Source organism: Erinaceus europaeus, chromosome 10 (genome assembly GCF_950295315.1).
Source record: "Erinaceus europaeus chromosome 10, mEriEur2.1, whole genome shotgun sequence".
NCBI classification, from domain to species: domain Eukaryota; kingdom Metazoa; phylum Chordata; class Mammalia; order Eulipotyphla; family Erinaceidae; genus Erinaceus; species Erinaceus europaeus.
Genome location: NC_080171.1, coordinates 24,147,501 through 24,160,661, shown reverse-complemented (window position 1 = coordinate 24,160,661; position 13,161 = coordinate 24,147,501). Strand labels below are relative to the sequence as shown.

Genomic DNA, 13,161 nt, shown 5'->3' with positions numbered 1-13,161 from the left:
GTGCCATCTATGATTATTTATACTATTATCTAATGTTTTTTAGTCAGCTCATAAGGAATTCTTAATTCATAATACTATCTTAAACAAAAATTGTTTTCTATAAGTAGAGGATAATGAAGGGAGTCGGGCGGTAGTGCAGCAGGTTAAGCGCACATGGCGCAAAGCCCAAGGACAGGCATAAGGATCCCGGTTTGAGCCCCTGCTCCCCACCTGTAGGGGGTTCCCTTCACAGGCAGTGAAGCAGGTCTGCAGTTGTCTATCTTTCTCTTCCCCGTTTTCCCCTCCTCTCTTTATTTCTCTCTGTCCTGTCCAACAACATCAAAACAATAATGACATCAATAACAACAATAGTAATTACAACAATAAAACAAGGGCAACAAAAGGGAATAAATATTAAAAAAAGAAAGACAATGAAAGCACATTATTTTTACTAATACTTTGGAAGATTTTATGAATCTCATTAAAAAACCAAATTTTCACGTGCTCGCTTTGGCAACACACATATAAAATTGGAACAATACGGAGATTAGCTTGGTCCGTGAGTAAGGATGATATGCAAATTTGTGAAACACTCCATATTAAAAAAAAAATCCTGTCAAATCAGATTTAATGCTGGAGAGAGCTCACCTAACAGGACGTACGCTTTGCTATGTGCATGGCCCAGATTTGAGCTTCTGTACCACAGGGGAGGTGCTAGGACCATCGAGCAAGTCATGTCACTATAGTGCCTCTCCTGTTTATCTGAATGAAAAAGTAACAGGGGCTTGAGTCCCTGGCTATGGAGGAAGGAAAAAAAAAACAACCAGTGTGTGTCTGGGTGGTTTTGCAAGAATTGGAGTAAAGTTTTTAACACAGTTAGAAGACTTGCAAGAGAAAGAAATTACTTTCTATATGACTTACTTAATGCTAAGTCAAGAAACTGAAATAGAATATCATTGTAGCATAACTACAACACTACCATTTTTTTTTTACAAAACATACTTACTGAAGGAGAAAAACATTGAATAAAGACTTACCATACACATTAAACATTGTTATTCAACAAAATACTAAAAGATCTTACTACCCTTCATCTGTCTAGTCTGACCACAAGTAAATTCTAAACAAAACCATCACCAGAAATTTAGTTAGTTCCTCTCTTCATCAAAAGGAGAGTCAGATGTCTCTTTGATGTATGAGCCACAATTCTCCATATCTTCATAGGCTTAAACTTAAACTCCTAGACATTAATTTCTTTTTTAATATTTATTTTTTATTCCCTTTTGTTGCCTTTTTTTTTAATTGTTGTTGTTGTTGTTGAAATGGAGAGAGGAAGGGAAGACAGAGAGGGGGAGAGAAAGATAAGACACCTGCAGACCTGCTTCACCACCTGTGAAGTGACACCTCTGCAGGTGGGAAGCTAGGGGCTCGAACCGGTATCCTTACCGGTACTTGCACTTTGCACCACATGTGCTTAACCCACTGCACTACCACCTGACTCCCTATTTTCTCTTTTAAAGTAATTTAGACAAATTTCTTTCCAGTTGGTTTTCACTTCATTGATGCTATATTTACTTTACTTGAACTTTAACAGAATTTCTGAGTTTTGAGACTCTAGATGAACTTCAGTAGTTATTTCAGAAATATTATATGTATATCATCAGGGTTATTGCTGGGGCTTGGTGCCTGCATAACTTGACTGCTCCAGGTGACCTTTTTCTCCTTTCTTTGTGATAGAGACTAAGAGATATAGAGATGGAGAAAGGAGGAAGAGACACCTGCAGTTCACTACTTGTGAACCTACCCACCCCTTGCCCCCCACTGGTAGAGTCCGGGGCTCCCTGTAACCCAAAACTTTTATTCATGAAGCTGAGAGGGAAAGCACTCTCACACATGCCATGCTGGGATCAAACTTGGAACGTTATGCTTGAGAGTCCAATGCTTCACCTATTGCTCTACTTCCCAGACTGCAATCTTTAAAAAAATTTTTTAAAAAATATTTATCTCCTTTTGTTGTCTTTGTTTTATTATTGTAGTTATTATTATTGTTACTGATGTCATCGTTGGATAGAACAGAGGGAAATAGAGAGAGTAGGGGAAGACAGAGAGAGGGAGAGAAAGATAGACACCTGCAGACCTGCTTCACTGCTTGTAAAGTGACGTCCCTGCAGGTGGGGAGACCGGGGCTGAACCAGGATCCTTACACTGGTGTTGCGCTTTGCCGCCATGTGCACTTAACCAGCTGCGCTACCGCCCAACTTCCCCCAGACTACAATCTTTAGTTATTATGGTTATTAGACCATTTCAGTAGATAACTCTAGATTTAGGTCCATAGTAAGTACTGTACTTTGATTGAACTACATGATTCACTGTATCTTATGCCATCATTTTTAGATTATCAGGGTGAGACATTTAAAGCAATAAACATCATTAATAAATGCTATTAATTGTTAGAAGAAACCTGTAAGACACAGCTTTATCTCAGTGTTTTTTTTTTTTTTAGATAGGACAGAGAGAAATGGAGAGAGGAGGGTAAGACAGCGGCGGGGGGGAGGGGGAAGACAGACACCTGCAGACCTGCTTCACCACCTATGAAGCGACTCCCCTGCAGGTGGAAAGCTGGGGCTCTAACCGGGACCCTTACACCGGTCCTTGTACTTCACGCCACGTGCGCTTATCCCGCTGCACTACTGCCGGACTCCCTTTTATCTCAGTATTTTTAAAAAATGTGAAATGGGGATCAAACTCACGACCTCACAAGTTAGTTTTTCTACAGCTGAGTCACTTTCCTGGGTCAACTTTTATTTTTTCATGACACATCATCTATGGAATTCTACTTAATCTGTGTTGTTCTGTCACTTCTTCTTCTAGCGTTTGTCCTTCTTCCGTAGCCAGTCAACAGCGTCAGGTTGAGCATGATGTAAAGTTTCGAGACATCCTTTGAATCTGGAGAGGTGGCAGTAGTTGACTGTGTGGGTCATAGTCTGTCTGTAGCCGCAGGGGCAGTTCGGGTCGTCTCTGGCTCCTTATGCCAGGGATTGAACGTAGAGGGGTCTCGTGCATGAAGGCATGTGCTAACCCACTAAGCCAACTCATTCATCCCTCTTAATAAATTTTAATCTTAGGTAGTTGAGTGGTAGCGCAGCGGGTTAAGCGCAGGTGGTGCAAAGCACAAGCACTGGAGTAAGGATCCTGGTTGGAGTCCCCAGCTCCCCACCTGCAGCGGAGTTGCTTCACAAACGGTGAAACAGGTCTGCAGGTGTCTGTCTTCCCTCCTCTCTCCATTTCTCTCTGTACTATCCAACAATGACGACATCAACAACAATAATAACTACAACAATAAAACAAGGGCAACAAAAGGAAATAAATACTTGAAAATTTTTTTGATCTTAATAATTGAACCCCCCCACCAAAGTGAAGCCTACACCAGCATTCCAAAAAGTTTATTACTTTTATTAGTCTACCACTAAACTTATAGAGAAGTTATAACACTTTGCTAATATTTTTGCTGTTCATTTTCTCTGCTCTTATATTTCCCTTCTCTTACCTCTGCTGCTATTACTTCCAGGTAACAGGTCCTTGTCTCATTACCTGTTTGATCCACCTTGGCAAGTCCTACTTGGCCTGTCTCTCCTCGTGTTAAAGATTGCAGCTACTATTTACTAGACATTACTGTGACTCAGGCACCGGACCAAGTGTTTTCCATACATTGTCAAATATAACCCTCATACACACACACACACACACACACACACACACACACACACACACACAGAATCTTGCAAGGTAATTTAATGAGCCTTATGCATGAATGTGAAACACACCCATCCTGAAACAGTGTTGCAGGTGTCTCCCAACCCTTTCTGGTTATTGCTGTCCTATCAAGTAACAGAAGAAAACAATACAATAAAAACTAAAGAGTTCTTTATTCCTTTGACATTTATTTTAAATGTTATACTTTTCTATTGGGGTGTGTGTGTGTGGATGTGTGCATACAACGCACACTAAAGGCACAGATGAAATCTGTTGTTCCTATATTACATGGTTCTCAAAAAACATATAGAATTTTTACCTCTGATTTATTGATAACTGTACTCTGAATTTAAGTTGATACTTTAAAGATGCATATTATATGTATAACTCATTTTTATTCTCAAGCATTTCTTTGTACTTGTTATCTTTAGAAATTTCTCACATTCAGATTTTGTCTCTAAGCTACAAGAGCCCTTCAGCTTGCTTGTTATCCTAATAAGTATTAAGTAACACACTGTAAAAAGTAATGTCTGTTAAATGAGTAAAAATACAAAGGAGAGATGACAGCACTATTGCAAAAATGAGATTTTAAGTCAAGGTGAAGGCAAAAACAACTTCTGGAATGATGTAAGGTCAACTGTATTATCTCTATGGTATCTCTATAGTAAAGTATACTTTTGGATGACTAAGATGCCCATTCAAATTCCTTAACCTTTTAGTACTAAATACTCCTAGATTTACTTTAAGTCAATATATACTGTGACAAGTACACTTACTCACTTATCACAGTGCACACACTATAGCCATTATTACTACTGATGTAAATTATTACATACACTAATAAAAGCGAAGGCCGGGAATGGAAGCAGACATCTTAACAGTGAAGAGTGTATTGCAGGGAGTCAGGCAGTAGCGCAGTGGGTTAAGCACAGGTGGCACAAAGCACAAGGATTGGCCTAAGGATCCCGGTTCAAGCCCCTGGCTCTCTACCTGCAGGGGAGTCTCAGGTGTCTTTCTCTCCCCCCGCTTCCCCCCATCTCTCCATTTCTCTCTGTTCTATCAAACAATGATGACATCAATAACAACAATAACTACAATAAAACAAGGGCAACAAAAGGGAATACTTTTTTAAAAGTATATTACAGAATATTTATAATATAGTACTTATATTTAACAAACTTCAAAAAATGAGGTATACTCTTTTTGTCTGTTTTAATTTAGCATTTGAAACAATACTGCAGATATTCAAACTAATTCTATATTAAGTGTGACAACATACCCTTCTAGTAACATGAAGTATTTTGGGTGACACTGTGGTGACTTTTCCTTTTACTAATTCCTTTAGGAAATGCTTTATGCTAACACTAAACATGCATGACCTGAGGGATTTGACTTTGTATTCTTCGACTAAGATCCCAGAAGTCCACATAACCTACTAAACTGAAGGCAAGGGTTTTGATTAGATAAATCCATTAACTGAAATTTCTAGTAAAAATGGAATATTATGCTAAAATCTGCGCTCAAATTTAAATTGTAAGAAGTTGATCTTTTGTGTTGATCTTCTGTGTACCAGTTGCTGGGGTGATGAGGAAGATGACTGAGAAGGTCTCTTTTCAAGGATGACAGGCATTAAATGCATACAAATGACTTTATTATAGCTGTTAAGTAGTCCTGTTCCATTCTCAGTCTTTGAGCAACTACACCAACATGATGCTAGCTGAGGCATAGCAAGGAGAGTTTTGTAATATGAGACTTAAAATGAAGCAAAGTCCAAGAGAACATCTGGAAAGACTATGAGGTGTCATAAATTTCTAGAACTAAAAGGTAAGAGAATAACAAGGCAAGAGTAGGTTGAAATGAAGTTGGAGACAATAAGTAGGGGCCAGGTGGTGGTGCACTTGGCTGAACGCACATGTTACAAAGCCTGTGGTCTGCACCTACAGGGGGAAAGATTTGTGAGTGGTGACACAGGGCTGCAGGTATCTCTCTCCCTCTCCATCACCCCCTTCCCTCTCAATTTGTGGCTGTCTCTATCCAATCAATTAAAATAAAGATAAAAAAAAAGAGAAGTAAGGAAGAAAACTGAAGAGACTTTAGGAACAAGAGAAAAAAAGAAAGAAAAAATAGGAAGAGGCTTCATTTTAAAGGTTTACCAAATCGGGGCCAGGTGTTGGCATACCAGGTTGAGCACACGTTGCTATGAGTAAGGATCAGGGTTCAAGTGTTTGCTCCCCACCTCTAAGGGGTGGGTGGGGGTCAGGGAGAAGCTTCATGAGCAGTGAAGCAGGTCTACAGGTCATTCACTCTTTCTTTCCCTTCTCAAAAAAAATTTTGTCCTATATAATAAAAAGAAATGAAAAAATAAAGGTTTACCAGGTCAGACAGAATTTCAAAGTTATTAAGATTTTGGATTTAGGAGCTAGAAAAGAACTGGTGGCTAAAACCTGGGTCCCAGGGGCAGGTAGTGGCACACCTGGTTGAGCGCACATGTTACAGTGCACAAGGACCCAGGTTCAAGCCCCCCAGTCCCCACCTGCAGTTGGAAAGCTTAGCGAGTGGTGAAGCAGTGCTGCAGGTGTCTCTGACTCTCTCCCCTCATTCTCTCAATTTCTGGCTGTCTCTACACAATAAATAAAGATAATAAAAAAATAAAGTCTTTAAAAAAAAAAACTTGGGTCCTTCAATATTTTCAGTCTACATCCACCTGCATGTTAGCTATTAGGCTCAGGCAAAAATTACAAGTCATGACCCCTTGGAAAATATACCTAAAATAGACTTCCTAGCTTCATCCCACACGAATATCCCTAATTTCTTTAAACTTTTTTTTTTTATTAGTGATTTAATAATGATTGACAAGATCATGGGATAGGGATACAATTCCGTAATTCCCACCACCAGAGTTCCATATCCCATCCCCTCCCCATTGAAAGGTTCCCTAGTGGACTTCCGGAGGCGGAGCTACGAGCAGCAGATCGCTTTCTCTCCTCTCCTCTCCTCTCCCAGATCAACTAGGAATACCAAAGAAGACCACCCGGACCGAAACAAGACAGGACTAGAATGACCACAGAAACCCAGTAAATCACCCGTGAGTACAAACACGCGTGGCTGGTGACAGAGAGGAGAGAGGGGCCTAAGGAGAGATTGACTGCTAACAGTTTGACAGTTTGTCAGTGGAGACACCACCTCCAGTCTGCTCCACCAACAAGGGGACAGCTGAAGGGAGGAAAGGACTCCCCAGAGACTCACCAAGTACAACTCTGAGTCTCCATTGCTACTACCCTTAGAATCTGGAGCAGCAACAGGGAGGGACACCAGGGCACAGAGATCTAACCGGGAAACTCAGGAGAAGACCTATACCTCGGTGGCATAGCTGAAGGGCTGTGAAAGTCTCTTTGCATAACCACTGGATTATCTCTGCCACACCCTGCTTTATCTCTTGGTCAGGAGTGATTAAGCCAAGAAGCCTATTGATAGTTTAAAAGCCCTCAGGCTACCATAGCCTACAGGGGAAAAAAAAAAAGGCTTTTACACCACTGAACTCCAACTCAGGGATTGACAAAACTGTTAACTTATATAAAATGGTTAAAACAACAAGAAAAAATAATGGAGACTCGAACCAGGACAAGAGTCCAGCTAAAAGTCCTCCAGAGGGCGAAGCACAAAACAACGAGTTCAACATCCAAACATTAGCTAAAGAAATAATAACAGGAGTGAGTAAAGAATTTGAAAAAATTGTAATCAGAACTGCAGGAACAACAAATGAGAATATGGAAGAAAATTCCAATAATCGCATGGTTATTAGAGAGCTGAAAGTTGAAATTGCTGAGCTAAGAAGGCAACTAGCTGAACAAGCTAAAACAGTATCAGAGCAGGGCAACAAAATAGATGAACTCCAGAAAGCAGTAGAGGGCAGAGAGAATAGAATCAATGAGGCTGAAGACAAAATTAGCAAGACTGAGGATGAATTAGAGACAACTAAAAAAAGTAAGAGATCTCAAAAAGAGATTAAGAGATGCTGAAAACAACAACAGAGTCCTATGGGATGACTTCAAAAGAAACAATATACGCATTATTGGCTTACCAGAGGAAGAAAGAGAAGGGGAGGAAGAAAGCATTCTCCAGGCCATAATAGCTGAAAATTTCTCTAGTCTAAACAACACCAAAGACATAAAGATTCAAGAAGCCCAGAGGGTCCCAAACAGAATTAACCCAGACCTAAAGACACCAAGACATGTCATACTTAGATTGGAAAGGAATAAGGATAAAGAAAGGATCCTCAAGGCTGCAAGAGAAAAACAAAGAGTCACCTACAAAGGAAAACCCATAAGATTAGCAGCGGACTTCTCCATACAAACACTACAGGCCAGAAGAGAATGGCAAGATATCTATCGAGTGCTCAATGAGAAAGGCTTTCAGCCAAGAATACTATATCCTGCTAGATTGTCATTCAGACTAGATGGAAGCATCAAAACCTTCTCAGACAAGCAACAGTTGAAGGAAGCAACCATCACCAAGCCTGCCTTGAAAGAAGTTCTGAAAGGTTTCCTATAAACAACCAGACCACCACAAATAGAACATATATCAAAACACTCTAAAACTCTACAAGAATGGCGTTAAAATATCTTCAATCTTTGATATCAATAAATGTCAATGGCCTGAATTCACCTATTAAAAGACACAGAGTAGGAAGATGGATCAGAAAACACAACCCAACAATATGTTGTCTACAGGAAACTCACCTAACGCAACAAGACAAACACAGACTTAAAGTGAAAGGATGGAAAACTATCATTCAAGCCAATGGCCCACAAAAAAGGGCAGGAACAGCTATTCTCATATCTGACATGATAGACTTTAAAATAGATAAGATTAAAAAAGATAGGAATGGACACTACTTAATGCTCAGAGGATCAGTCAATCAAGAGGACTTAACAATTATTAATATCTATGCACCCAATGAGAAGCCATCTAAATACATCAAACTTCTACTGAAAGAGCTACAGCAATATATTAACAGTAACACAATCATAGTAGGGGACTTCAACACCCCACTATCTCAACTTGACAGATCATCCAGGAAGAAAATCAGTAAAGACATAAGGGAGCTAAATGAAGAGATAGATAAACTAGAACTATTGGACATTTTCAGAGTCATTCATCCCAAGAAACTGGAATACACATTTTACTCAAATCCACATGGATCATTCTCAAGGATAGACCATATGTTAGGCTACAAAGACAGCATCAGCCTATTCAAGAGCACTGAAATCATCCCAAGCATCTTCTCAGACCACAGTGGAATTAAACTAACACTTAACAATCAACAAAAGATTAGTAACAGTGCCAAAATGTGGAAGCTCAACAGTACACTTCTTAACAACTTCTGGGTCAAAGAGGAAATCAAGGAAGAAATCAAAATGTTTCGAGAGTTCAATGAAAATGAAGACACAAGCTATCAAAATATTTGGGACACAGCTAAAGCAGTCCTAAGAGGGAAGTTCATAGCTATACAAGCACACATTAGGAAACAAGAAAAGGCACAAATAAACAGCCTGATTGCACATCTTAAAGACCTAGAAGAAGAACAACAAAGGAACCCTAAAGCAACCAGAAGGACAGAAATTACTAAAGTTAGGGCAGAAATAAATAACATTGAGAATAGGAAAACCATACAAAAGATCAATGAAAGTAAATGTTGGTTCTTTGAAAGAGTAAACAAAATCGACAAACCTTTAGCCAGACTCACAAAACAAAAAAGGGAGAAGACCCAAATAAATCGGATAGTAAATGAAAGAGGAGATATCACAACAGACACTGCAGAAATTCAACATATCATGCGAGGCTTCTATGAACAACTATATGCCACCAAGTTAGAGAACCTGGAAGAAATGAATGATTTCCTAGATACCTACCAACTTCCAAAACTAAGTAAAGAGGAAGTGGATAACATGAACAGGCCCATCACAGCTAATGAAATTGAAACAGTTATCAAAAATCTTCCCAAAAATAAAAGTCCTGGACCAGATGGTTTTACAAATGAATTCTACAAAACTTTCAAAGAAGAACTAATACCTCTACTTTTAAAAGTCTTCCAGAAGATTGAAGACACTGGAATACTCCCTGCCAGCTTCTATGAAGCCAACATCACCCTGATACCAAAAGCAGACAGGGACACAACCAAAAAAGAAAACTACAGACCAATATCTCTGATGAACATAGATGCAAAAATATTGAACAAAATTCTAGCCAACCGGATACAGCAGTATATCAAAAAGATTGTTCATCATGACCAAGTGGGGTTTATCCCAGGCATGCAAGGTTGGTTTAATATACGTAAATCAATCAATGTGATCCACCACATCAACAAAAGCAAGACCAAAAACCACATGGTCATATCAATAGATGCAGAGAAAGCCTTTGACAAAATACAACATCCCTTTATGATCAAAACACTACAAAAAATAGGAATAGATGGAAAATTCCTGAAGATAGTGGAGTCTATATATAGCAAACCTACAGCCAACATCATACTCAATGGTGAAAAACTGGAAGCATTTCCCCTCAGATCAGGTACTAGACAGGGCTGCCCACTATCACCATTACTATTCAACATAGTGTTGGAAGTTCTTGCCATAGCAATCAGGCAGGAGCAAGGAATTAAAGGAATACAGATTGGAAGAGAAGAAGTCAAACTCTCCTTATTTGCAGATGACATGATAGTATACATGGAAAAACCTAAGGAATCTAGCAAGAAGCTTTTGGAAATCATCAGGCAATACAGTAATGTGTCAGGCTATAAAATTAACATTCAAAAGTCAGTGGCATTCCTCTATGCAAACACTAAGTTAGAAGAAATTGAAATCCAGAAATCAGTTCCTTTTTCTATAGCAACAAAAACAATAAAATATCTAGGAATAAACCTAACCAAAGAAGTGAAAGACTTGTATACTGAAAATTATGAGTCACTACTCAAAGGAATTGAAAAAGACACAAAGAAGTGGAAAGATATTCCATGCTCATGGGTTGGAAGAATTAACATCATCAAAATGAATATATTACCCAGAGCCATCTACAAATTTAATGCTATCCCCATCAAGATCCCAAGCACATTTTTTAGGAGAATAGAACAAATGCTACAAATGTTTATCTGGAACCAGAAAAGACCTAGAATTGCTAAAACAATCTTGAGAAAAAAGAACAGAACCGCAGGCATCACACTGCCAGATCTCAAACTATATTATAGGGCCATTGTCATCAAAACTGCTTGGTACTGGAACATGAACAGACACACTGACCAGTGGAATAGAATTGAGAGCCCAGAGATGAGGCCCCACACGTATGGACATCTAATCTTTGACAAAGGGGCCCAGACTATTACATGGGGAAAGCAGAGTCTCTTCAACAAATGGTGTTGGAAACAATGGGTTGAAACATGCAGAAGAATGAAGCTGAATCACTGTATTTCACCAAATACAAAAGTAAATTCCAAGTGGATCAAGGACTTGGATGTTAGACCAGAAACTATCAGATACTTAGAGGAAAATATTGGAAGAACTTTTTTCCGCATAAATTTTAAAGACATTTTCAATGAAACGAATCCAATTACAAGGAAGACTAAGGCAAGTATAAACCTATGGGACTACATCAAATTAAAAAGCTTCTTCACAGCAAAAGAAACCACTACCCAAATCAAGAGACCCCTCACAGAATGGGAGATCTTTACATGCCATACATCAGATAAGAGTTTAATAACCAACATATATAAAGAGCTTACCAGACTCAACAACAAGACAACAAATAACCCCATCCAAAAATGGGGGGAGGAATTGGACAGAATATTCACCACAGAAGAGATCCAAAAGGCCGAGAAACACATGAAAAAATGCTCCAAGTCTCTGATTGTCAGAGAAATGCAAATCAAGACAACAATGAGATATCACTTCACTCCTGTGAGAATGTCACACATCAGAAAAGGTAACAGCAGCAAATGCTGGAGAGGGTGTGGGGTCAAAGGAACCCTCCTGCACTGCTGGTGGGAATGTCAATTGGTCCAACCTCTGTGGAGAACAGTCTGGAGAACTCTCAGAAGGCTAGAAATGGACCTACCCTATGACCCTGCAATTCCCCTCCTGGGGATATATCCTAAGGAACCCAACACATCCATCCAAAAAGATCTGTGTACACATATGTTCTTGGCAGCACAATTTGTAATAGCCAAAACCTGGAAGCAACCCAGGTGTCCAACAACAGATGAGTGGCTGAGCAAGTTGTGGTATATATACACAATGGAATACTACTCAGCTGTAAAAAATGGTGACTTCACCGTTTTCAGCCGATCTTGGATGGACCTTGAAAAAATCATGTTGAGTGAAATAAGTCAGAAACAGAAGGATGAATATGGGATGATCTCACTCTCAGGCCGAAGTTGAAAAACAAGATTAGCAAAGAAAACACAAGTCGAACCTGAAATGGAATTGGAGTATTACACCAAAGTAAAAGACTCTGGGGTGGGTGGGTGGGTGGGGAGAATACAGGTCCATGAAAAATGATGAATGAAATAGTGGGGGTTGTATTGCTAAATGGGAATCTGGGGAATGTTATGCATGTAAAAAAAAAAAAAGAAGTAGAAACGCAAAGCAGATACTGACTGAGTTTGGAGTATGGCACCAAAGTAAGAAAGCAGAAGTATACTAGAGTTTGCAGTGAGTACCTCCCTAATACTTCCTCTCCACTTTTCCAAGCTTTGGGTCCATGATTGCTCAACAATTTGTTTGGCTTTGTATGTTAACTCTCTTTTCAGTCACCAGGTTCCAGGTGTCATCAGGATGCCGGCCAGACTTCCCTGGATTGAAGACACCACCAATGTGTCCTGGAACTCAGCTTCCCCAGAGACCCATCCTACTAGGGAAAGAGAGAGGCAGACTGGGAGTATGGACCGACCAGTCAACGCCCATGTTCAGCGAGGAAGCAATTACAGAAGACAGACCTTCTACCTTCTGCAACCCTCAATGACCCTGGGTCCATGCTCCCAGAGGGATAGAGAATGGGAAAGCTATCGGGGGGAGGGGGTGGGATATGGAGATTGGGCGGTGGGAATTGTGTGGAGTTGTACCCCTCCTACCCTATGGTTTTGTTAATTAATCCTTTCTTAAAAAAAATAAATAAAATAAAATAAAATGGTCTAAAAAAAAAAAAAGGTTCCCTATTCTTTATCCATCTGAGAGCATAGATCAGCGATCTTTATGGGGTGCAGAAGGTGGAAGGTCTGGCTTCTGTAATTGCTTCTCTGCAGGACATGGGCGTTGACAGTTCAATCCATACCCCTAGCTTGTTTCTATCTTTCCCTACTGGGGTAGGGGTCTGGGGAGGGGGGTTCCAGGAAAGACCCCTAATTTCATTTCCTCTATTCCTACCTTTGGGTTCCTGTTT

The 13,161-nt window shown here is 39.7% G+C and overlaps 1 non-coding gene across 1 annotated transcript; it reads left to right on the top strand.

The window, feature by feature from the left end:
- Window positions 1-480: 480 nt before the first annotated feature.
- LOC132541074 (U6 spliceosomal RNA) lies at window positions 481-583 on the top strand. The gene has a single exon (XR_009552256.1). It is a non-coding gene; the product is annotated as a U6 spliceosomal RNA (small nuclear RNA).
- The last annotated feature ends 12,578 nt before the right edge of the window (window positions 584-13,161 follow it).